This window comes from Syngnathus typhle, linkage group LG2, assembly GCF_033458585.1.
Source record: "Syngnathus typhle isolate RoL2023-S1 ecotype Sweden linkage group LG2, RoL_Styp_1.0, whole genome shotgun sequence".
NCBI classification, from domain to species: domain Eukaryota; kingdom Metazoa; phylum Chordata; class Actinopteri; order Syngnathiformes; family Syngnathidae; genus Syngnathus; species Syngnathus typhle.
In genome coordinates, this window is record NC_083739.1 from 25517617 (window position 1) to 25541212 (window position 23596).

Here is a 23596-nt window from a genome sequence, read left to right on the forward strand (position 1 = left end):
AAATGGGTTGAATCGGTTGAAAAATGTAGAAATGAGAAGGGAAAAAGGAATTGGGTGTGAATTTCAAAATAAAAGATGTGAAGTTTTTGGTAAGTGGGAAGTTGTGGAATAGGTAGAAAAATGATGAACAGTTGAAAGTTGGAATGGGTTGAATTGGTTGAAAAATGTAGAAATTAGAAAGGAAAAGGGAATTGGGTGAATTTCAAAATAAAAGATGTGAAGTTTTTGGGAAGTTGTGGAATAGGTAGAAAAATGATGAACAGTTGAAAGTTGGAATGGGTTGAATCGGTTGAAAAATGTAGAAATTAGAGTAGAAAAAAGGAAATTTTAGAGAATTTTGGTTGAATTTCAAAATAAAAGATGTGAAGTTTTTGGTAAGTGGGAAGTTGTGGAATAGGTAGAGAAAAGATGAACAGTTGAAAGTTGGAATGGGTTGAATCGGTTGAAAAATGTAGAAATGAGAAGGGAAAAGGAATTGGGTGAATTTCAAAATAAAAGATGTGAAGTTTTTGGGAAGTTGTGGAATAGGTAGAAAAATGATGAACAGTTGGAATGTGTTGAATCGGTTGAAAAATGTAGAAATTAGAGTAGAAAAAAGGAAATTTTAGAGAATTTTGGTTGAATTTCAAAATAAAAGATGTGAAGTTTTTGGTAAGTGGGAAGTTGTGGAATAGGTAGAGAAAAGATGAACAGTTGAAAGTTGGAATGGGTTGAATCGGTTGAAAAATGTAGAAATGAGAAAGGAAAAGGAATTGGGTGTGAATTTCAAAATAAAAGATGAAAACGTGAAAATGTTGAATTAGGCAAGTTTGGGAATGTCCCCAATGTGATTTGAATGTGTTGAATTATGTGAATTTGAAACTGGAACAACGTAAATGTGAAATGTTGAATCTGCCATTAAGAATGAATGGGGCGAAATTCGCCATAAATTTGTGAATTTTGCGAAAACGGAAAAAATTTGGAACGTGAAAAATGTGAGCAGACGTGTCATGAATATTTGGAATAAGTGAAAAGTGGAATGGAGTGAATAGGTTGAAGTATGTGGAAGTAGTTAAGCGTCAAAAAAGTGAGCGGAAGTTGAATAATAATAATAACTAGAATTGCAATTTCGGAAGAAATTGCGTGTGAAGGCGAAGGCAGATGTTAAGTTACAAACGTTAAGCGTTAAAAATGATGAGCGGGAAGAATACAAAGGGAAAATAGATAATTGTGAAATAAATGGGAAAATGTTACAAATACATGTTACAAAAAGGTACAAATGATAAGCGTTAAAAATGAAACGTTACAAATGTTACAAAAAAGGTACAAATGATAAGCGTTGAAAATGATAAGGGGGAAGAATAAAGAGTAAAATAATTTATGACTCCCAATGTGGGAATCGAACCCACTACAGGAAACTGGCTCGGGTTGACATTTCCATTGTGTTTCCGACTGAGCTAATGAGGATCCTTCCTTCTTGCTGGTTGAATTTGGTTAATGTAATGAATGTGTTTGTTGAATGCGAATGCGTAATCAAAGTGGTGGAAATTGCTTAATGTAATGAATGTTGAATGCGAATGACAAAAGTTACAAATGATAACCGTTGAAAATGATAACCGGGAAGGATAAATAGTAAAATAAATAATGACGCCCAATGTGGGAATCGAACTGACGCGGGTTTTGATACCACTCGGGAATGATGCTCGTGTACTGGAATCACTTGTGTTTCCCACGAGCTAATTGAGTCCCTTACTATGTCGTGGTTGCAATTGGTTAATGTAATGAATGTGTTTGTTGAATGCGAATACGTAATCAAAGTGGTGGAAATTGCTTAATGTAATGAATGTTGAATGCGAATGTTAGTTACAAATGATAAGCGTTGAAAATGATAAGCGGGAAGAATAAAGAGTAAAATAATTAATGACGCCCAATGTGGGAATCGAACCCACTACAGGAAACTGGCTCGGGTTGACATTGCCATTAAGAATGAATGGGGAAATAAAAGGCACAAATTTGCTAATTACTTAAAAACGGTAAATGTTATGAACGCGAAAAATACTGGCAAGCGTGCCATGAATTTTTGGAACGTGTGAAAGGTTGAACGAGGTGAATCGGTTGAAGCATGTGGGAGTAGTTAGATGTCAAAAAAGTGGGAGGAATAAGTTGTTTAATAATAAAGTACAATATCAATGTGTGAAGGCCTTCGCCTTCACACAACTAGAATTTGCAATTCCTGAAGGAATTGCGTGTGAAGGTGAAGAAGTTGAATAAATATTGAAGGAATGCTGCAGAATGATGTTGAAACGAGTTGAATCGGTTGAAAAATGTGGAAATGAGAAGGGAAAAAGGAAATGGGTGTGAATTTCAAAATAAAAGATGTGAAGTTTTTGGTAAGTGGGAAGTTGTTGAATAGGTAGAGAAAAGATGAACAGTTGAAAGTTGGAATGGGTTGAATCGGTTGAAAAATGTAGAAATTAGAAGGGAAAAAGGAATTGGGCGTGAATTTCAAAATAAAAGATGTGAAGTTTTTGGTAAGTGGGAAGTTGTGGAATAGGTAGAAAAATGATGAACAGTTGAAAGTTGGAATGGGTTGAATCGGTTGAAAAATGTAGAAATGAGAAGGGAAAAAGGAATTGAGTGTGAATTTCAAAATAAAAGAAGTGAAGTTTTTGGTAAGTGGGAAGTTGTTGAATAGGTAGAAAAATGATGAACAGTTGAAAGTTGGAATGGGTTGAATCGGTTGAAAAATGTAGAAATGAGAAGGGAAAAAGGAATTGGGAGTGAATTTCAAAATAAAAGATGTGAAGTTTTTGGGAAGTGGGAAGTTGTGGAATAGGTATAAAAATGATGAACAGTTGAAAGTTGGAATGGGTTGAATCGGTTGAAAAATGTAGAAATTAGAGTAGAAAAACGAAATTTTATGAAATTTTGCAAAATTTTATGCAAATATTAAAAGTGAAAACGTGAAAATTTTGAATTTGGGAAGTTTGGGAATGTCCCCAATGTGATTTGAATGTGTTGAATGATGTGAATTTCAAACTGGAACGTAAATGTGAAATGTTGAATCTGCCATTAAGAATGAATGGGGCAAAAATCGCCATAAATTTATGAATTATGCGAAAACGGAAAATTTTTGGAACGAGAAAAATGTGAGCAGTCGTGCCATGAATATTTGGAATAAGTGAAAAGTGGAACGGAGTGAATCGGTTGAAGTATGTGGAAGTAGTTAAGCGTCAAAAAAGTGGGCAGAAGATGTTGAATAATAATAATAACTAGAATTTGCAATTCCTGAAGGAATTGCGTGTGAAGGTGAAGAAGTTGAATAAATATTTAAGGAATGTTGCAGAATGATGTTGAAACGAGTTGAATCGGTTGAAAAATGTAGAAATGAGAAGGGAAAAAGGAAATATTGTAGAATTGGGTGTGAATTTCAAAATAAAAGATGTGAATTATTTGGTAAGTTGTGGAATAGGTAGAAAAATGAACAGTTGAAAGTTGGAATGGGTTGAATCGGTTGAAAAATGTAGAAATGAGAAGGGAAAAAGGAATTGGGCGTGAATTTCAAAATAAAAGATGTGAATTTTTTGATAAGTGGGAAGTTGTGGAATAGGTAGAAAAATGATGAACAGTTGAAAGTTGGAATGGGTTGAATCGGTTGAAAAATGTAGAAATGAGAACGGAAAAGGGAATTGGGCGTGAATTTCAAAATAAAAGATGTGAATTTTTTGGTGAGTTGGAAGTTGTGGAATAAGTAGAAAAATGATGAACAGTTGAAAGTTGGAATGGGTTGAATCGGTTGAAAAATGTAGAAATGAGAAGGGAAAAAGGAATTGGGTGTGAATTTCAAAATAAAAGATGTGAAGTTTTTGGTAAGTGGGAAGTTGTGGAATAGGTAGAAAAATGATGAACAGTTGAAAGTTGGAATGGGTTGAATCGGTTGAAAAATGTAGAAATGAGAAGGGAAAAACGAATTGGGAATGAATTTCAAAATAAAAGATGTGAAGTATTTGGTAGGTTGTGGAATAGGTAGAAAAATGATGAACAGTTGAAAGTTGGAATGGGTTGAATCGGTCGAAAAATGTAGAAATTAGAGTAGAAAAAGGAAATTTTAGAGAATTTTGGTTGAATTTCAAAATAAAAGACGTGAAGTTTTTGGTAAGTGGGAAGTTGTGGAATAGGTAGGCAAAAGATGAATAGTTGAAAGTTGGAACGAGATGAATCGGTGGAAAAATGTAGAAGTTAGAAGTGAAAAACGAAATTCAATGAAATTCTGCAAAATTTTATGCAAATTTTAAAAGTGAAAACGTGAAAATTTTGAATTTGGCAAGTTTGGGAATGTCCCCAATGTGATTTGAATGTGTTGAATCATGTGAATTTGAAACTGGAACAACGTAAATGTGAAATGTTGAAACTGCCATTAAGAATGAATCGGGCAAAAATCGCCATAAATTTGTGAATTATGCGAAAACGGAAAATTTTTGGAATGAGAAAAATGTGAGCACCCATGCCATGAATTTTTGGAATAAGTGAAAAGTGGAATGGAGTGAATCGGTTGAAGTATGTGGAACTAGTTAAGCGCCAAAGAAAGCTAACGGAAAGCTAGCGCAAAATGTTGTAGAATAACAATAGTGTGAAGGTCTTCACCTTCACACTAACTAGAATTGCAATTTCGGAAGAAATTGCGTGTGAAGGCGAAGGCAGATGTTAATTTACAAACGTTAAGCGTTAAAAATGATGAGCGGGAAGAATGAAAAGGGAAAGAAATAATTGTGAAATAAATGGGAAAATGTTACAAATACATGTTACAAAGGTACAAATGATAAGCGTTAAAAATGAAATGTTACAAATGTTACAAAAAAGGTACAAATGATAAGCGTTGAAAATGATAAGGGGAAGGATAAAGAGTAAAATATATAATGACGCCCAATGTGGGAATCGAACTGACGCGGGATTTGATACCACTCGGGAAAGATGCTCGTGTACTGGAATCACTTGTGTTTCCCACGAGCTAATTGTGTCCCTGTCTACATACTGGTTGAGTGTGTTCCATCAGCGCACAGGGCGTGTGATGCGTCAGTGCAGTAGTGTTGGAGTAGTAGTGCCTGTAGTTTGTGCATGCTGCATGCTGCCTCTGCTTGCCACTTTTCTGCTTTCAGCTACCGCCACCGGCTAGCCCTCTGTTTCCGGGGGTGAAAAGAGGAGCCGAGTGTGTAAGTCTCCTCAGCCGGTACACAGCCTCTCCATTGCCAAGACTTGCACACGCCTCCTCGTGGCCACACACGGTAACTGGCACCTTGCGGTCCCAGGCTAAGTTGTGCAGGATCTCGGAGCAGCAGTGGGCCCCAGAGATGTGGCATGTAGGCCCACCGGTGTGTGGACACGCCCTACTGCCCATCAACCACTGTCCCGGCTGTGGGTAAACAGCTCCAGCTATGGGTAAATAGTGAAGACCTCAACGGTGGACCAGGCGGAGGATGATGGCTGACCTGAGGGGTGGCGTCACAACGGCTGGGAAGGCGGATGAAGGCTGCAGCAGAAAAGGGTCACCAGTCGTCTTGGTCTCCTTGCCACTGGACTCTGACCCCGATCTGTCAAGGACAGTGTGGTGACTGTCTGTGCACCAGTCTCCCCACTTTAAACAAAGTCACGCACAGGCGTCTTTTTCAGGGAATCCACCTTACATCCCGGATTAAAGTCCTGTGGCGACCAGTAAGTGGCAACGGGGGCAGGATTGTGAAGTCTGGAAGCCCCTAGTCACAAGCTGGCACATCAGGCGGTGGATGTTAGATGATCGTTGGGCTCCTGGACCGAGGCAGATAGAGCTCTTCGGTAGCTGCATCCACGACTGAGCAGCCCTTTTTAGGATCCACTCTGCTCACCCCTGATGGGGAAGGGGCTAGAAAAGGTGCCCTAAACATAGCCTGCCTCAAACCTCCCGACTGGATTACCGCGTTCAGAGGGATCACCAATATGCGGTCGAAACCACAAAAACATGAATTTTGGAGCATGGAATGTGCGCACACTAATGGACAGTGTAACCAGTGATAGGCCGGAGAGGAGAACCGCCATCATTGCCAGGGAACTGAGAAGATGCCGGATTGACATAGCTGCTCTTTCAGAAACCCGGCGGGCAGAGGAAGGTCATCTGAAGGAGGAAAAGGGTGGATACACTTTCTTTTGGAAAGGAAAGGCCACAGATGAGCCTAGGATCCATGGGGTTGGTTTTGCCATCAAGAACCAACTGATCAGTCAGCTCTCTGAACTCCCTGTGGGAATCAGTGAGCGCCTGATGACCCTCCGTCTGGTGCTGGTCAACAACCAGACGGCAACAGTTCTTAGTGCTTATGCACCTACCCTTGCTTCCGATGAGGACAAAAAAGAGGCCTTCTATGCCTGTCTGGATGATGTATTGTCAAAAATCCCCAAAGAGGACAAGATTATTATACTGGGAGATTTCAATGCCAGAGTGGGCCGGGACCACCACCTCTGGAAGGGCACCATTGGAAAGGAAGGCATTGGAAACATCAACTCCAACGGGGTTTTGCTTCTTAGCAAATGTGCTCAATATGACCTTACCATCACAAATACCATCTTTCGCCAGAAGAACAAACTCAAGGGTTCATGGAGACACCCTCGCTCTAAACAATGGCATCTTATTGACTATGTCATTGTCAGAGCCAGGGATCAGCGCGACGTGACCATCACAAAAGCCATGATGGATTCAGAGGCCTGCTGGACAGATCACCGCCTGATACGATCCACGATGTCCATCAGACTCAAGAGGAAGAGGAGACTCCAAAAGAAGCTGAGCCGGCAGAGACTAAACCTCGAGGCCCTGAACAACACTGCCACCCTGCAGCTGTTTCAGGCCTCCCTTGGAGAAAGCCTCATTCAGGAATACCCTGAGGACATCGAAAAACACTGGAGCCTGCTCAAGTCTTCCATCCTCGACACCTGCCGTGCCACTCTCGGGTACAAGGCCAGAAAGCATCAGGACTGGTTTGATGAGAACGACACAGAGATAGAACAGCTCATCTCCAAGAAAAGGGAAACCTTTCGTGTCTGGCAAAATGACATCACCTGCACAGCAAAGAGACAGGCCCACTCCAAAGCCAAGGCTGACGTCCAGAGCCGGGTGAGACAGATTAAAAACTCCTGGTGGACACAAAGGGCACTGGAAATCCAGAGTTTGGCAGACTCTGGTGACACCAGAGGCTTTTTCAGCGCTACTAAGGCTGTCTACGGCCCAAGCCATCGCGGCCAAAACCCCCTACGCTCTAAAGACGGGCAGGAGCTGTTGAAGGACAATGAGTCCATAAACAACCGGTGGAGAGAGCACTTTCAGGAACTCCTCAACCGTGACAGCACAACTCAGTCAGATTTCCTCAGTCACATCCCTCAGAGTCCCATCAGGGAAGACATGGGTGAACCTCCCACTTTAGTAGAGGTCCAAGATGCCATCAGGAGCCTGAAGAACAACAAGGCCTCTGGGCCAGATGGGATCCCAGCTGAGGTCCTAAAGGAAGGTGGACTAGAGCTCCAGCGCCACCTCCATTCCCTCTTTCTGAAGGTCTGGGAAAAAGAAGTACTCCCCTCGGAGCACAGGGATGCTCTGATAGTGACCATTTTCAAGAAAGGGGACAAAGCGGATTGCGGAAACTATAGGGGCATCTCGCTCCTTTCAACAGTTGGCAAAGTACTTGCTCGTGTTCTTGCCAATCGCCTACTGCCACTGTCTGAGGAAATTCTCCCAGAATCGCAGTGCGGTTTTCGCCCATCTAGAGGCACTGCAGACATGATTTTTACAGCACGCCAACTCCAGGAGAAATGCCGTGAACATAAACAGCCTTTGTTCATGGCTTTCATAGACCTTACAAAAGCCTTTGACACGGTGGATCGCCAGGCCCTATGGAGCATCCTTCTGAGGTATGGTTGCCCGGACAAATACGTCAGAATACTGCGTTTATTACATGACGGAATGACAGCCACAGTGCTCAATAACAGCTCCTTGACTGAGCCTTTCACTGTAGAGACAGGGGTCAAACAGGGATGCATTATTGCACCCACCCTGTTCTCTGTCTTCATTGCCGCCATACTCCACCTCATCAACAAAGAACTACCACACGGAATCCCAATATGGTACAGGACTGATGGCAGGCTCTTCAACCTTAACAGGTTCAAAGCCAAAACCAAGATCAGAACCACCACGGTCGTGGAGCTCCAGTATGCAGACGATAATGTCATAGCAGCACACTCTGCAGAAGACCTCCAGGGCATCCTGAACTCCTTTGCTAAGGCATACAGAGCCCTGGGTCTGACCGTGAACATCAAGAAGACCCAGGTGCTACATCAACCCCCACCCAACCAGCCATCTACTCCGCCCATCATAAATGTGGACAACACTGCACTTGATTATGTTCACCATTTCCCCTACCTCGGCTGTTTTCTCTCCTCCAAAGCGGACATTGACTCCGAGGTCAACCATCGCCTGAGCTGTGCCAGTGGAGCGTATGCCAGACTCCGGAAAAGAGTCTTCGAAGACCGAGACCTCCGGGTTGACACCAAGCTCCTGGTTTACAAAGCTGTGGTTCTCCCCACCTTACTTTACGGGGCAGAGTCATGGACAACCTACAGCAGGCACCTAAGAGCTCTTGAACAACACCACCAGAGAACCTTGAGGAAAATACTCCGGATCAAATGGGAGGACAGACGCACAAACATCAGCGTTCTGGAGGAAGCCAGGATACCGAGCATCACCACCTTAATAATGCAGCACCAACTCCGATGGACAGGACATCTCATCCGCATGGCTGACACCCGCCTCCCCAAACAGATGTTATACTCCCAGCTGGAGAGAGGTCCGCGAGCCCCGGGCGGGCAAAAGAAACGTTTTAAGGACAACCTCAAGACCAATCTCAAGAAATTCCAAATAACATCTCGGGACTGGGAGCGCATCGCCTTGAACAGGAACTGCTGGAGGGCAGCGGTGCAAGAAGGTGCAGCACATCACGAAAAGGAACTCCGCCGTGTCGCAGAAACCAAACGACAACTCCGAAAGGAAAGACAAAAACTGGCTCCAGCACGACCACAACCCACCGCCACTTTCCCCTGCCCACACTGCACAAAAATATGTGGATCCCGGATCGGCCTCTACGCCCACCTGCGGACCCACAAGTAGACGACCCTGAAAAGAAGACCGTCATACTCGTTCCGAGTGACTGCCGATGATGATGATACTGGTTGAATTTGGTTAATGTATTTAATGTGTTTGTTGAATGCGAATACGTAATCAAAGTGGTGGAAATTGCTTAATGTAATGAATGTTGAATGCGAATGTTAGTTACAAATGATTAGCGTTAAAAATGATAAGCGGGAAGAATAAAGAGTAAAATAATTAATGACGCCCAATGTGGGAATCGAACCCACTACAGGAAACTGGCTCGGGTTGACATTGCCATTAAGAATGAATGGGGAAATAAAAGGCACAAATTTGCTAATTACTTAAAAACGGTAAATGTTATGAACGCGAAAAATACTTGCAAGCGTGCCATGAATTTTTGGAACGGGTGAAAGTTTGAACGAGGTGAATCGGTTGAAGCATGTGGGAGTAGTTGGATGTCAAAAAAGTGGGAGGAATAAGTTGTTTAATAATAATAAAGTAGAATAACAATGTGTGAAGGCCTTCGCCTTCACACAACTAGAATTTGCAATTCCTGAAGGAATTGCGTGTGAAGGTGAAGAAGTTGAATAAATATTTAAGGAATGCTGCAGAATGATGTTGAAACGAGTTGAATCGGTTGAAAAATGTAGAAATGAGAAGGGAAAAGGAACTGGGTGTGAATTTCAAAATAAAAGATGTGAAGTTTTTGGTAAGTTGTGGAATAGGAAAAAAAAAGATGAACAGTTGAAAGTTGGAATGGGTCGAATCGGTTGAAAAATGTAGAAATGAGAAGGGAAAAAGGAAATGGGTGTGAATTTCAAAATAAAAGACGCGAAGTTTTTGGTAAGTGGGAAGTTGTGGAATAGGTAGAAAAATGATGAACAGTTGAAAGTTGGAATGGGTTGAATCGGTTGAAAAATGTAGAAATGAGAAAGGAAAAGGGAATATTGTGAATTTCAAAATAAAAGATGTGAAGTTTTTGGGAAGTTGTGGAATAGGTAGAAAAATGATGAACAGTTGAAAGTTGGAATGGGTTGAATCGGTTGAAAAATGTGGAAATTAGAGTAGAAAAACGAAATTTTAGAGAATTTTGGTTGAATTTCAAAATAAAAGATGTGAAGTTTTTGGTAAGTGGGAAGTTGTGGAATAGGTAGGCAAAAGATGAACAGTTGAAAGTTGGAATGGGTTGAATCGGTTGAAAAATGTAGAAATGAGAAGGGAAAAGGGAAAAAGGAATTGGGTGTGAATTTCAAAATAAAAGATGAAAACGTGAAAATGTTGAATTAGGCAAGTTTGGGAATGTCCCCAATGTGATTTGAATGTGTTGAATGATGTGAATTTCAAACTGGAACAACGTTAATGTGAAATGTTGAATCTGCCATTAAGAATGAATGGGGCGAAATTCGCCATAAATTTGTGAATTTTGCGAAAACGGAAAAAATTTGGAACGTGAAAAATGTGAGCAGACGTGTCATGAATATTTGGAATAAGTGAAAAGTGGAATGGAGTGAATCGGTTGAAGTATGTGGAAGTAGTTAAGCGTCAAAAAAGTGAGCGGAAGTTGAATAATAATAATAACTAGAATTGCAATTTCGGAAGAAATTGCGTGTGAAGGCGAAGGCAGATGTTAAGTTACAAACGTTAAGCGTTAAAAATGATGAGCGGGAAGAATACAAAGGGAAAATAGATAATTGTGAAATAAATGGGAAAATGTTACAAATACATGTTACAAAAAGGTACAAATGATAAGCGTTAAAAATGAAACGTTACAAATGTTACAAAAAAGGTACAAATGATAAGCGTTGAAAATCATAAGGGGGAAGAATAAAGAGTAAAATAATTTATGACTCCCAATGTGGGAATCGAACCCACTACAGGAAACTGGCTCGGGTTGACATTTCCATTGTGTTTCCGACTGAGCTAATGAGGATCCTTCCTTCTTGCTGGTTGAATTTGGTTAATGTAATGAATGTGTTTGTTGAATGCGAATGCGTAATCAAAGTGGTGGAAATTGCTTAATGTAATGAATGTTGAATGCGAATGACAAAAGTTACAAATGATAACCGTTGAAAATGATAACCGGGAAGGATAAAGAGTAAAATAAATAATGACGCCCAATGTGGGAATCGAACTGACGCGGGTTTTGATACCACTCGGGAATGATGCTCGTGTACTGGAATCACTTGTGTTTCCCACGAGCTAATTGAGTCCCTTACTATGTCGTGGTTGCAATTGGTTAATGTAATGAATGTGTTTGTTGAATGCGAATACGTAATCAAAGTGGTGGAAATTGCTTAATGTAATGAATGTTGAATGCGAATGTTAGTTACAAATGATAAGCGTTGAAAATGATAAGCGGGAAGAATAAAGAGTAAAATAATTAATGACGCCCAATGTGGGAATCGAACCCACTACAGGAAACTGGCTCGGGTTGACATTGCCATTAAGAATGAATGGGGAAATAAAAGGCACAAATTTGCTAATTACTTAAAAACGGTAAATGTTATGAACGCGAAAAATACTGGCAAGCGTGCCATGAATTTTTGGAACGTGTGAAAGGTTGAACGAGGTGAATCGGTTGAAGCATATGGGAGTAGTTAGATGTCAAAAAAGTGGGAGGAATAAGTTGTTTAATAATAAAGTACAATATCAATGTGTGAAGGCCTTCGCCTTCACACAACTAGAATTGCAATTTCGGAAGAAATTGCGTGTGAAGGCGAAGGCAGATGTTAAGTTACAAACGTTAAGCGTTAAAAATGATGAGCGGGAAGAATACAAAGGGAAAATAGATAATTGTGAAATAAATGGGAAAATGTTACAAATACATGTTACAAAAAGGTACAAATGATAAGCGTTAAAAATGAAACGTTACAAATGTTACAAAAAAGGTACAAATGATAAGCGTTGAAAATGATAAGGGGGAAGAATAAAGGGTAAAATAATTTATGACTCCCAATGTGGGAATCGAACCCACTACAGGAAACTGGCTCGGGTTGACATTTCCATTGTGTTTCCGACTGAGCTAATGAGGATCCTTCCTTCTTGCTGGTTGAATTTGGTTAATGTAATGAATGTGTTTGTTGAATGCGAATGCGTAATCAAAGTGGTGGAAATTGCTTAATGTAATAAATGTTGAATGCGAATGACAAAAGTTACAAATGATAACCGTTGAAAATGATAACCGGGAAGGATAAAGAGTAAAATAAATAATGACGCCCAATGTGGGAATCGAACTGACGCGGGTTTTGATACCACTCGGGAATGATGCTCGTGTACTGGAATTACTTGTGTTTCCCACGAGCTAATTGAGTCCCTTACTATGTCGTGGTTGCAATTGGTTAATGTAATGAATGTGTTTGTTGAATGCGAATACGTAATCAAAGTGGTGGAAATTGCTTAATGTAATGAATGTTGAATGCGAATGTTAGTTACAAATGATAAGCGTTGAAAATGATAAGCGGGAAGAATAAAGAGTAAAATAATTAATGACGCCCAATGTGGGAATCGAACCCACTACAGGAAACTGGCTCGGGTTGACATTGCCATTAAGAATGAATGGGGAAATAAAAGGCACAAATTTGCTAATTACTTAAAAACGGTAAATGTTATGAACGCGAAAAATACTGGCAAGCGTGCCATGAATTTTTGGAACGTGTGAAAGGTTGAACGAGGTGAATCGGTTGAAGCATGTGGGAGTAGTTAGATGTCAAAAAAGTGGGAGGAATAAGTTGTTTAATAATAAAGTACAATATCAATGTGTGAAGGCCTTCGCCTTCACACAACTAGAATTGCAATTTCGGAAGAAATTGCGTGTGAAGGCGAAGGCAGATGTTAATTTACAAACGTTAAGCGTTAAAAATGATGAGCGGGAAGAATAAAAAGGGAAAATAAATTATTGTGAAATAAATGGGAAAATGTTACAAATACATGTTACAAAAAAGGTACAAATGATAAGCGTTGAAAATGATAAGGGGAAGGATAAAGAGTAAAATATATAATGACGCCCAATGTGGGAATCGAATTGACGCGGGATTTGATACCACTCGGGAAAGATGCTCGTGTACTGGAATCACTTGTGTTTCCCACGAGCTAATTGTGTCCCTGTCTACAGACAGGTTGAATTTGGTTAATGTATTGAATGTGTTTGTTGAATGCGAATACGTAATCAAAGTGGTGGAAATTGCTTAATGTAATGAATGTTGAATGCGAATGTTAGTTACAAATGATAAGCGTTAAAAATGATAAGCGGGAAGAATAAAGAGTAAAATAATTAATGACGCCCAATGTGGGAATCGAACCCACTACAGGAAACTGGCTCGGGTTGACATTGCCATTAAGAATGAATGGGGAAATAAAAGGCACAAATTTGCTAATTACTTAAAAACGGTAAATGTTATGAACGGGAAAAAAGGTGGCAAGCTTGCCATGAATTTTTGGAACGTGTGAAAGTTTGAACGAGGTGAATTGGTTGAAGCATGTGGGAGTAGTTTGATGTCAAAAAAGTGGGAGGAATAAGTTGTTTAATAATAATAATAAAGTAGAATAACAATGTGTGAAGGCCTTCGCCTTCACACAATAATAAAGGACAGGAATAACAATAGTGTGAAGGTCTTCACCTTCACACTAATAATAATAATAATAAAGGACAGGAATAACAATAGTGTGAAGGTCTTCACCTTCACACTAACTAGAATTGCAATTTCGGAAGAAATTGCGTGTGAAGGCGAAGGCAGATGTTAAGTTACAAACGTTAAGCGTTAAAAATGATGAGCGGGAAGAATACAAAGGGAAAATAGATAATTGTGAAATAAATGGGAAAATGTTACAAATACATGTTACAAAAAGGTACAAATGATAAGCGTTAAAAATGAAACGTTACAAATGTTACAAAAAAGGTACAAATGATAAGCGTTGAAAATGATAAGGGGAAGAATAAAGAGTAAAATAATTTATGACGCCCAAAGTGGGAATCGAACCCACTACAGGAAACTGGCGCAGGTTGACATTGCCATTGTGTTTCCAACTGAGCTAATCAGGTTCCTACCTCAGTAACTGTTGAATTTGGTTAATGTAATGAATGTGTTTGTTGAATGCGAATGCGTAATCAATGTGGTGGAAATTGCTTAATGTAATGAATGTTGAATGCGAATGACAAAAGTTACAAATGATAACCGTTGAAAATGATAACCGGGAAGGATAAAGAGTAAAATAAATAATGACACCCAATGTGGGAATCGAACTGACGCAGGTTTTGATACCACTCGGGAAAGATGCTCGTGTACTGGAATCACTTGTGTTTCCCACGAGCTAATTGAGTCCCTTTCATTTAGTGGTTGAATTTGGTTAATGTGATGAATGTGTTTGTTGAATGCGAATACGTAATCAAAGTGGTGGAAATTGCTTAATGTAATGAATGTTGAATGCGAATGTTAGTTACAAATGATAAGCGTTGAAAATGATAAGCGGGAAGAATAAAGAGTAGAATAATTAATGACGCCCAATGTGGGAATCGAACCCACTACAGGAAACTGGCTCGGGTTGACATTGCCATTAAGAATGAATGGGGAAATAAAAGGCACAAATTTGCTAATTACTTAAAAACGGTAAATGTTATGAAGGGGAAAAAAGGTGGCAAGCTTGCCATGAATTTTTGGAACGTGTGAAAGTTTGAACGAGGTGAATCGGTTGAAGCATGTGGGAGTAGTTAGATGTCAAAAAAGTGGGAGGAATAAGTTGTTTAATAATAAGAATAAAAAAAATAATAATAATAAAGTAGAATAACAATGTGTGAAGGCCTTCGCCTTCACACAACTAGAATTTGCAATTCCTGAAGGAATTGCGTGTGAAGGTGAAGAAGTTGAATAAATATTTAAGGAATGTTGCAGAATGATGTTGAAACGAGTTGAATCGGTTGAAAAATGTAGAAATGAGAAGGGAAAAGGAACTGGGTGTGAATTTCAAAATAAAAGATGTGAAGTTTTTGGTAAGTTGTGGAATAGGAAAAAAACTGATGAACAGTTGAAAGTTGGAATGGGTTGAATCGGTTGAAAAATGTAGAAATGAGAAGGGAAAAAGGAAATGGGTGTGAATTTCAAAATAAAAGACGTGAAGTTTTTGGTAAGTGGGAAGTTGTGGAATAGGTAGAAAAAGTGATGAACAGTTGAAAGTTGGAATGGGTTGAATCGGTTGAAAAATGTAGAAATGAGAAGGGAAAAAGGAAGTGGGTGTGAATTTCAAAATAAAAGATGTGAAGTTTTTGGTAAGTGGGAAGTTGTGGAATAGGTAGAAAAATGATGAACAGTTGAAAGTTGGAATGGGTTGAATCGGTTGAAAAATGTAGAAATGAGAAGGGAAAAAGGAAGTGGGTGTGAATTTCAAAATAAAAGATGTGAAGTTTTTGGGAAGTTGTGGAATAGGTAAAAAAATGATGAACAGTTGAAAGTTGGAATGGGTTGAATCGGTTGAAAAATGTAGAAATTAGAGTAGAAAAACGAAATTTTAGAGAATTTTGGTTGAATTTCAAAATAAAAGATGTGAAGTTTTTGGTAAGTGGGAAGTTGTGGAATAGGTAGGCAAAAGATGAATAGTTGAAAGTTGGAACGAGTTGAATCGGTGGAAAAATGTAGAAGTTAGAAGTGAAAAAGGAAATTTTATGAAATTTTGCAAAATTCTATGCAAATATTAAAAGTGAAAACGTGAAAATTTTGAATTTGGGAAGTTAGGGAATGTCCCCAATGTGATTTGAATGTGTTGAATGATGTGAATTTCAAACTGGAACAACGTAAATGTGAAATGTTGAATCTGCCATTAAGAATGAATGGGGCAAAAATCGCCATAAATTTATGAATTATGCGAAAACGGAAAATTTTTGGAACGAGAAAAATGTGAGCAGTCGTGCCATGAATATTTGGAATAAGTGAAAAGTGGAATGGAGTGAATCGGTTGAAGTATGTGGAAGTAGTTAAGCGTCAAAAAAGTGGGCAGAAGATGTTGAATAATAACTAGAATTTGCAATTCCTGAAGGAATTGCGTGTGAAGGTGAAGAAGTTGAATAAATATTTAAGGAATGTTGAAGAATGATGTTGAAACGAGTTGAATCGGTTGAAAAATGTAGAAATGAGAAGGGAAAAAGGAATTGGGTGTGAATTTCAAAATAAAAGATGTGAAGTTTTTGGGAAGTTGTGGAATAGGTAGAAAAATGATGAACAGTTGAAAGTTGGAATGGGTTGAATCGGTTGAAAAATGTAGAAATGAGAAGGGAAAAAGGAATTGGGTGTGAATTTCAAAATAAAAGATCTGAAGTTTTTGGTAAGTGGGAAGTTGTGGAATAGGTAGAAGAATGATGAACAGTTGAAAGTTGGAATGGGTTGAATCGGTAGAAAAATGTAGAAATGAGAAGGGAAAAAGGAATTGGGTGTGAATTTCAAAATAAAAGATGTGAAGTTTTTGGTAAGTGGGAAGTTGTGGAATAGGTAGAAAAAGGATGAACAGTTGAAAGTTGGAATGGGTTGAATCGGTTGAAAAATGTAGAAATGAGAAGGGAAAAAGGAATTGGGTGTGAATTTCAAAATAAAAGATGTGAAGTTTTTGGTAAGTGGGAAGTTGTGGAATGGGTAGAAGAATGATGAACAGTTGAAAGTTGGAATGGGTTGAATCGGTAGAAAAATGTAGAAATGAGAAGGGGAAAATGAATTGGGTGTGAATTTCAAAATAAAAGATGTGAAGTATTTGGTAAGTGGGAAGTTGTGGAATGAATAGGTAGAAAAAGGATGAACAGTTGAAAGTTGGAATGGGTTGAATCGGTTGAAAAATGTAGAAATTAGAGTAGAAAAAAGGAAATTTTAGAGAATTTTGGTTGAATTTCAAAATAAAAGATGTGAAGTTTTTGGTAAATGGGAAGTTGTGGAATAGGTAGAGAAAAGATGAAGAGTTGAAAGTTGGAATGTGTTGAATCGGTTGAAAAATGTAGAAATGAGAAGGGAAAAGGGAAAAAGGAATTGGGTGTGAATTTCAAAATAAAAGATGAAAACGTGAAAATGTTGAATTTGGCAAGTTTGGGAATGTCCCCAATGTGATTTGAATGTGTTGAATTATGTGAATTTCAAACTGGAACAACATAAATGTGAAATGTTGAATCTGCCATTAAGAATGAATGGGGCAAAAATCGCCGTAAATTTGTGAATTTTGCGAAAACGGAAAATTTTTGGAACGAGAAAAATATGAGCACCCATGCCATGAATATTTGGAATAAGTGAAAAGTGGAATGGAGTGAATCGGTTGAAGTATGTGGAAGTAGTTAATCAGCGAAAAAGTGAGCGGAATAAGTTGAATAATAATAATAATAATAACTAGAATTTGCAATTCCTGAAGGAATTGCGTGTGAAGGTGAAGAAGTTGAATAAATATTTAAGGAATGTTGCAGAATGATGTTGAAACGAGTTGAATCGGTTGAAAAATGTAGAAATGAGAAAGGAAAAAGGAACTGGGTGTGAATTTCAAAATAAAAGATGTGAAGTGTTTGTTAAATTGTGGAATAGGTAAAGAAATGATGAACAGTTGAAAGTTGGAATGGGTTGAATCGGTTGAAAAATGTAGAAATGAGAAGGGAAAAAGGAATTGGGTGTGAATTTCAAAATAAAAGATGTGACGTTTTTGGTAAGTGGGAAGTTGTGGAATAGGTGGAAAAATGATGAACAGTTGAAAGTTGGAATGGGTTGAATCGGTTGAAAAATGTAGAAATGAGAAGGGAAAAGGGAATTGTGTGAATTTCAAAATAAAAGACCTGAAGTTTTCGGTAAGTTGGAAGTTGTGGAATAGGTAGAAAAATGATGAACAGTTGAAAGTTGGAATGGGTTGAATCGGTTGAAAAATGTAGAAATGAGAAGGGAAAAAGGAATTGGGTGGGAATTTCAAAATAAAAGATGTGAAATTTTTGGTAAGTGGGAAGTTGTGGAATAGGTAGAAAAATGATGAACAGTTGAAAGTTGGAATGGGTTGAATCGGTTGAAAAATGTAGAAATGAGAAGGGAAAAGGGAATTGGGCGTGAATTTCAAAATAAAAGATGTGAATTTTTTGGTAAGTGGGAAGTTGTGGAATAAGTAGAAAAATGATGAACAGTTGAAAGTTGGAACGGGTTGAATCGGCTGAAAAATGTAGAAATGAGAAGGGAAAAAGGAATTGGGTGTGAATTTCAAAATAAAAGATTTGAAGTTTTTGGTAAGTGGGAAGTTGTGGAATAGGTAGAAAAATGATGAACAGTTGAAAGTTGGAATGGGTTGAATTGGTTGAAAAATGTAGAAATGGGAAGGGAAAAAGGAATTGGGAGTGAATTTCAAAATAAAAGATGTGAAGTATTTGGTAAGTTGTGGAATAGGTAGAAAAATGATGAACAGTTGAAAGTTGGAATGGGTTGAATCGGTTGAAAAATGTAGAAATGAGAAGGGAAAAAGGAATTGGGCGTGAATTTCAAAATAAAAGATGTGAATTTTTTGGTAAGTGGGAAGTTGTGGAATAAGTAGAAAAATGATGAACAGTTGAAAGTTGGAATGGGTTGAATCGGTTGAAAAATGTAGAAATGAGAAGGGAAAAAGGAATTGGGTGTGAATTTCAAAATAAAAGATGTGAAGTTTTTGGTGTGAATTTCAAAATAAAAGATGTGAAGTTTTTGATAAGTGGGAAGTTGTGGAATAGGTAGAAAAATGATGAACAGTTGAAAGTTGGAATGGGTTGAATTGGTTGAAAAATGTAGAGAAGGGAAAAAGGAATTGGGTGTGAATTTCAAAATAAAAGATGTGAAGTTTTTGGTGTGAATTTCAAAATAAAAGATGTGAAGTTTTTGATAAGTGGGAAGTTGTGGAATAGGTAGAAAAATGATGAACAGTTGAAAGTTGGAATGGGTTGAATTGGTTGAAAAATGTAGAAATGAGAAGGGAAAAAGGAATTGGGAATGAATTTCAAAATAAAAGATGTGAAGTATTTGGTAAGTTGTGGAATAGGTAGAAAAATGATGAACAGTTGAAAGTTGGAATGGGTTGAATCGGTTGAAAAATGTAGAAATGAGAGTAGAAAAAGGAAATTTTAGAGAATTTTGGTTGAATTTCAAAATAAAAGATGTGAAGTTTTTGGTAAGTGGGAAGTTGTGGAATAGGTAGGCAAAAGATGAATAGTTGAAAGTTGGAACGAGTTGAATCGGTGGAAAAATGTAGAAGTTAGAAGTGAAAAATGAAATTTTATGAAATTTTGCAAAATATTATGCAAATTTTAAAAGTGAAAACGTGAAAATTTTTAATTTGGCAAGTTTGGGAATGTCCCCAATGTGATTTGAATGTGTTGAATCATGTGAATTTGAAACTGGAACAACGTAAATGTGAAATGTTGAATCTGCCATTAAGAATGAATGGGGCAAAAATCGCCATAAATTTGTGAATTATGCGAAAACGGAAAATTTTTGGAACGAGAAAAATGTGAGCACCCATGCCATGAATTTTTGGAATAAGTGAAAAGTGGAATGGAGTGAATCGGTTGAAGTATGTGGAAGTAGTTAATCAGCGAAAAAGTGAGCGGAATAAGTTGAATAATAACTAGAATTTGCAATTCCTGAAGGAATTGCGTGTGAAGGTGAAGAAGTTGAATAAATATTTAAGGAATGTTGCAGAATGATGTTGAAACGAGTTGAATCGGTTGAAAAATATAGAAATGAGAAGGGAAAAAGGAAATATTGTAGAATTGGGTGTGAATTTGAAAATAAAAGATGTGAATTATTTGGTAAGTTGTGGAATAGGTAGAAAAATGATGAACAGTTGAAAGTTGGAATGGGTTGAATCGGTTGAAAAATGTAGAAATGAGAAGGGAAAAAGGAATTGGGCGTGAATTTCAAAATAAAAGATGTGAATTTTTTGGTAAGTGGGAAGTTGTGGAATAGGTAGAAAAATGATGAACAGTTGAAACTTGGAATGGGTTGAATCGGTTGAAAAATGTAGAAATGAGAAGGGAAAAGGGAATTGGGCGTGAATTTCAAAATAAAAGATGTGAATTTTTTGGTAAGTGGGAAGTTGTGGAATAGGTAGAAAAATGATGAACAGTTGAAAGTTGGAATGGGTTGAATCGGTTGAAAAATGTAGAAATGAGAAGGGAAAAGGGAATTGGGCGTGAATTTCAAAATAAAAGATGTGAATTTTTTGGTAAGTGGGAAGTTGTGGAATAGGTAGAAAAATGATGAACAGTTGAAAGTTGGAATGGGTTGAATCGGTTGAAAAATGTAGAAATGAGAAGGGAAAAGGGAATTGGGCGTGAATTTCAAAATAAAAGATGTGAATCTTTTGGTAAGTGGGAAGTTGTGGAATAAGTAGAAAAATGATGAACAGTTGAAAGTTGGAATGGGTTGAATCGGTTGAAAAATGTAGAAATGAGAAGGCAAAAAGGAATTGGGTGTGAATTTCAAAATAAAAGATGTGAAGTTTTTGGTAAGTGGGAAGTTGTGGAATAGGTAAAAAAATGATGAACAGTTGAAAGTTGGAATGGGTTGAATCGGTTGAAAAAGTGTAGAAATGAGAAGGGAAAAAGGAATTGGGTGTGAATTTCAAAATAAAAGATGTGAAGTTTTTGGTAAGTGGGAAATTGTGGAATAGGTAGAAAAATTATGAACAGTTGAAAGTTGGAATGGGTTGAATCGGTTTAAAAATGTAGAAATGAGAAGGGAAAAAGGAATTGGGAATGAATTTCAAAATAAAAGATGTGAAGGATTTGGTAGGTTGTGGAATAGGTAGAAAAATGATGAACAGTTGAAAGTTGGAATGGGTTGAATCGGTCGAAAAATGTAGAAATTAGAGTAGAAAAAGGAAATTTTAGAGAATTTTGGTTGAATTTCAAAATAAAAGATGTGAAGTTTTTGGTAAGCGGAAAGTTGTGGAATAGGTAGGCAAAAGATGAATAGTTGAAAGTTGGAACGAGTTGAATCGGTGGAAAAATGTAGAAGTTAGAAGTGAAAAACGAAATTTTATGAAATTTTGCAAAATTTTATGCAAATTTTAAAAGTGAAAACGTGAAAATTTTTAATTTGGCAAGTTTGGGAATGTCCCCAATGTGATTTGAATGTGTTGAATCATGTGAATTTGAAACTGGAACAACGTAAATGTGAAATGTTGAATCTGCCATTAAGAATGAATGGGGCAAAAATCGCCATAAATTTGTGAATTATGCGAAAACGGAAAGTTTTTGGAACGAGAAAAATGTGAGCACCCATGCCATGAATTTTTGGAATAAGTGAAAAGTGGAATGGAGTGAATCGGTTGAAGTATGTGGAAGTAGTTAATCAGCGAAAAAGTGAGCGGAATAAGTTGAATAATAACTAGAATTTGCAATTCCTGAAGGAATTGCGTGTGAAGGTGAAGAAGTTGAATAAATATTTAAGGAATGTTGCAGAATGATGTTGAAACGAGTTGAATCGGTTGAAAAATATAGAAATGAGAAGGGAAAAAGGAAATATTGTAGAATTGGGTGTGAATTTCAAAATAAAAGATGTGAATTATTTGGTAAGTTGTGGAATAGGTAGAAAAATGATGAACAGTTGAAAGTTGGAATGGGTTGAATCGGTTGAAAAATGTAGAAATGAGAAGGGAAAAAGGAATTGGGCGTGAATTTCAAAATAAAAGATGTGAATTTTTTGGTAAGTGGGAAGTTGTGGAATAGGTAGAAAAATGATGAACAGTTGAAACTTGGAATGGGTTGAATCGGTTGAAAAATGTAGAAATGAGAAGGGAAAAGGGAATTGGGCGTGAATTTCAAAATAAAAGATGTGAATTTTTTGGTAAGTGGGAAGTTGTGGAATAGGTAGAAAAATGATGAACAGTTGAAAGTTGGAATGGGTTGAATCGGTTGAAAAATGTAGAAATGCGAAGGGAAAAGGGAATTGGGCGTGAATTTCAAAATAAAAGATGTGAATTTTTTGGTAAGTGGGAAGTTGTGGAATAGGTAGAAAAATGATGAACAGTTGAAAGTTGGAATGGGTTGAATCGGTTGAAAAATGTAGAAATGAGAAGGGAAAAGGGAATTGGGCGTGAATTTCAAAATAAAAGATGTGAATCTTTTGGTAAGTGGGAAGTTGTGGAATAAGTAGAAAAATGATGAACAGTTGAAAGTTGGAATGGGTTGAATCGGTTGAAAAATGTAGAAATGAGAAGGCAAAAAGGAATTGGGTGTGAATTTCAAAATAAAAGATGTGAAGTTTTTGGTAAGTGGGAAGTTGTGGAATAGGTAAAAAAATGATGAACAGTTGAAAGTTGGAATGGGTTGAATCGGTTGAAAAAGTGTAGAAATGAGAAGGGAAAAAGGAATTGGGCGTGAATTTCAAAATAAAAGATGTGAAGTTTTTGGTAAGTGGGAAATTGTGGAATAGGTAGAAAAATTATGAACAGTTGAAAGTTGGAATGGGTTGAATCGGTTTAAAAATGTAGAAATGAGAATGGAAAAAGGAATTGGGAATGAATTTCAAAATAAAAGATGTGAAGGATTTGGTAGGTTGTGGAATAGGTAGAAAAATGATGAACAGTTGAAAGTTGGAATGGGTTGAATCGGTCGAAAAATGTAGAAATTAGAGTAGAAAAAGGAAATTTTAGAGAATTTTGGTTGAATTTCAAAATAAAAGATGTGAAGTTTTTGGTAAGTGGGAAGTTGTGGAATAGGTAGGCAAAAGATGAATAGTTGAAAGTTGGAACGAGTTGAATCGGTGGAAAAATGTAGAAGTTAGAAGTGAAAAACGAAATTTTATGAAATTTTGCAAAATTTTATGCAAATTTTAAAAGTGAAAACGTGAAAATTTTTAATTTGGCAAGTTTGGGAATGTCCCCAATGTGATTTGAATGTGTTGAATCATGTGAATTTGAAACTGGAACAACGTAAATGTGAAATGTTGAATCTGCCATTAAGAATGAATGGGGCAAAAATCGCCATAAATTTGTGAATTATGCGAAAACGGAAAATTTTTGGAACGAGAAAAATGTGAGCACCCATGCCATGAATTTTTGGAATAAGTGAAAAGTGGAATGGAGTGAATCGGTTGAAGTATGTGGAAGTAGTTAATCAGCGAAAAAGTGAGCGGAATAAGTTGAATAATAATAATAAAGTACAGGAATAACAATAGTGTGAAGGTCTTCACCTTCACGCTAATAATAAAGTACAGGAATAACAATAGTGTGAAGGTCTTCACCTTCACACTAATAATAAAGTACAGGAATAACAATAGTGTGAAGGTCTTCACCTTCACACTAATAATAATAATAAAGGACAGGAATAACAATAGTGTGAAGGTCTTCACCTTCACACTAATAAAGTACAGGAATAACAATAGTGTGAAGGTCTTCACCTTCACACTAATAATAAAGTACAGGAATAACAATAGTGTGAAGGTCTTCACCTTCACACTAATAAAGGACAGGAATAACAATAGTGTGAAGGTCTTC

At 37.5% G+C, this 23596-nt stretch overlaps 1 protein-coding gene across 4 annotated transcripts in view; it reads right to left on the reverse strand.

Annotated features, from left to right (window-relative positions):
- LOC133170841 (interleukin-27 subunit beta-like) overlaps positions 1 to 23596 on the reverse strand; it is a 131157-nt gene that overhangs the window by 64659 nt on the left and 42902 nt on the right. The gene's annotated exons all lie outside the window — the stretch shown is intronic.